This window comes from Gossypium hirsutum, chromosome A11 (assembly GCF_007990345.1).
Source record: "Gossypium hirsutum isolate 1008001.06 chromosome A11, Gossypium_hirsutum_v2.1, whole genome shotgun sequence".
NCBI classification, from domain to species: Eukaryota; Viridiplantae; Streptophyta; class Magnoliopsida; order Malvales; family Malvaceae; genus Gossypium; species Gossypium hirsutum.
The window spans coordinates 51,832,774-51,836,423 of record NC_053434.1 but is presented as its reverse complement, the minus strand read 5'-3'; positions in this window follow the sequence as shown (position 1 = coordinate 51,836,423).

The following is a 3,650-nucleotide window of genomic DNA, read 5'->3' as shown; positions in this document are numbered from 1 at the left end:
GAACAAATCCTCTACCTTACAAGCTCTTTCAACTAAAATGACGAACTCTTTTATTTCTAAAACACCGACTGACAGTCGAATATCATCATTGAGCCCATCTTCAAATCTCTTGCACATAATAGCTTCAGTAGGCACACACTCACGAGCATAATTACTGAGTCTGACAAATTCACGTTCATATTCAGTCACTGTCATCTTACCCTACTTTATTCCAAGGAATTCTTTTCTTTTCTGGTCGATGAACCTCTAACTAATGTATTTCTTATGAAACTCCTCCTTAAAGAAATCCCAAGTAACCCTCTCTTTCGGTACTATTGACACAAGTGTCTTCCACCAATGGTAGGCCGAGTCTTCTAAAAGTGATACAACACACTTTATGCACTCTTTAAGTGTGCAAGATAACTCATCAAAGACCCTAATAGTATTATTGAGCCAAAATTCAGCTTTCTCTGCATCATCATCTTTAGTAGCCCGAAACTCTTCGGCCCCTTGTTTTCTAATTTTATCAACTGATGGCTTCTCTCTTCTGACTATATCTGTAACTAGGGAAGCTACATGGGTAGTCTTAGGATCGTGAGGGGATGGAGGTCTTACAGCCAGATTCTTACGAATGAACTCGGCAAACAATTCATTCATAGCTTGGAAGAAGGCTTCTCGAGCCCCTCCTCCCAAACTAACTGTAACGGCCTTTCAGTACTATTTGGTGGCACCATCCCTTCTATGCGAGCGGGCGTGTTACTTTCTACATCATCTGCACCAACTCGTTCGGGATCCATAACTATAAAAGAAAAACATTTTAAAATCATCAAGAGTCGTCACACTATCAAAATATAAATATGACATGTATAGCTAGACTCTTACTCATACTGAATATTTCGAGAACCGACTAAACTCTTACTCTGATAGCAATAAATGTAACACCCCTTACCCGAGACCGCCGCCAGAGTCGAGCACGAGGCGTTACCAGACTTATCTTACCTATTAGGGGCATAAAAAAATTTACTTTTTTTAAAAAAATATTAATTCACTCACATTCATCCAATAAATTCCTAAAAAGGGCCCTCGAGGCCCTAAAACATGCAATTGGAACAGTTCGGGACCAAATCGGGGACATTCAAAATTTTTCTATTACTTACACAAATCAAAACAATTTATTTCACTATTCATAATAAAACTGTCCATCTGCATAATAGTCACTAAATTAATTATAACTTAAGTTAAAAAACTCAAAATTTAAATCTGTAAATTTTTTAAAACTAGACTCATATATCTTCTTACCAGAAATTTTCCAGAATTTTTGGTCTGGCCAATTAGTACAGCTTATTCATTAAATGGTCCCATGTTTCACAGTTTAGCGGATATGACCTCTTTTCACTAAAAATCAGTTATATCATTAGACAGAAATTAGATAATGTTTCTGTTTATTTCTAATAAAACTAGACTCACTGAGAAATCTAGATATATAAAATTTGACTTATAATTATATTTTTACAATTTCTTGTGATTTACCAAAGTTGGAACAGGGGATCACAATTTCACTTTGAACTAGTCTTACATAAATTTAAATATCTTACAATATAGACTTCTTTTGCTTGCTCTATTTCTTTCCTATAAAAATAGACTCAATAAGCTTTAATTCTATATCCATTCACCATTTAATTCAATTTCTACAAATTTTAGTGATTTTTCAAAACCACATCACTACTGCTATTTTCTAACTGTTCCATGGCCAACTCTTACTCTTTCATAGTTTCTTTGCATCAAACCTTATTTAGGCATACATAATACCAAAACATGTTCTTATTTAGCTATATCATAAGCTAATCATTACCAAGTATTCACATGCCATTTTTTAATCATATCATAAGGACATACACACAAAATAGACAAGTCCCTATACATGCCATAACTTAAAGTATTTTTAGTCACAAAATACTGAGATAACTCGTTGATAGTGTGAGGGTGATCTCTGACATCCTTACGATTTTCTGAGTTGGCTTTACGATACTTCCTTTTGGTACACTCTTTGAATTTTTCGTTGAACCACTTGGAATACTAAGAATACACGGGTACCTTTCATTTTTAAACTTACCATTGCCATGTCTTGGCATAGTCTTATGTGGTATCCTTGCCTTATGAACTCACCATTGCCATGCCTTGGCATGGTTTTACATGGGATCTTTGCCTTATTGTATTTTATTAATGCCATGTCTTGACATGGTCTTACATGATTTCCTTGCCTTGTAAAACTTACCAATGCCATGCCTTGGCATGGTCTTACTTGGTATCCTTAAACCCTAATGTCATGACATTTGTATCCTGCACATTTCTAAGGTTCAATCGGGACTTTTAATTAAGTATCATTTCTCCATCAATTCTTGCTCGATACAAAATACAATTAAATATTTTGATTTAGTCCTCAACCTTTTTCTTTCCTCGGTCTAACCCCGAATTTTGTTCTTCTTGATCTATAATAGAAAATTTAACTTATTTAATATTCACATTTATCAAAATAGTCCTTAACTCTAACTTTTGCAAAATTACAATTTTCCTATAAACTTTTGCATATTTACACTTTTTCCCCAAGGCTCGGAAATGAAACTTTATCCCTAATTATTATGTTTTATGACATGCTGATCATTTATTTACCTACGGCAACATAAATTCCCTCTCTAACACGTACTTATGACTATTAGGTATTTTTACCGATTATGTCATTTTACTCATTTTCGCTTAAAATCGTTTAGCTCAAGTCGTTTAACATAATTTCAAGCTTCATATTCTATCATAAAACATCAAAATAAACACATTTCACCTATGGGTATTTTTCCAAATATGAACCCTAGGTTAAATTATTGCTAGAATAAGCTAAATCAAGTTACCAGAACTTCGAAAACGTAAAGAACATTAAAAACGGGGCTTGGAATCACTTACTATGAAGCTTGGAAGCTTGAAAAACCCTAGCTATGAAGAACCCTTGAAATTTTAGCCTAATGAAGAAGATGGTCACATTTTGCCATCTTTTTTCCCTTTTTTAATCTTTTAATTACCAAATGACTAAAATACCCTTCATTAAAACTTTAGTTATTTTTATCTATGTATATCAATTTTTGTCCATGAAAACCTAATGGTCTAATTACCATTTAAGGACCTCTACTTCAATTATGCTCTTCAATTTAATCCTTTAGCATCTAAAACTCATATTTATCAACTTTTGCAATTAAGCCCTAGTAGCTAAATTAAGCATGCTATCTATAAAATTTTCCATCGATACTCTAACATATGCATCTAATCACTCGGTAAATTATAAAATTAATCAGAATAAACTTTTCTATCTCAGATTCGTGGTTTCGCAACCACTATTCCATTTAGGCCCTATTTTGGGATGTTACATAAAGTTCATGCTTAAATGATTCATTAAATAAAGTGTAATAACCCGATAATTAGGGGTGATAAAGAGTGTAGTTTCGGGACTCTGTTTTTGAAAGTCGAGTTAGTAAATATTTCATAATAGAGGTGAATTAAATTTGGATAAGTAATTTTCAATAGTTAGGAGTTATTAAAGTATAAGGACTAAATCACGTAAGTGCTAAAAGTTGAATTATAAATTCAAATTAATTAAAAGGACTAATTAGTAATTACACCATAAA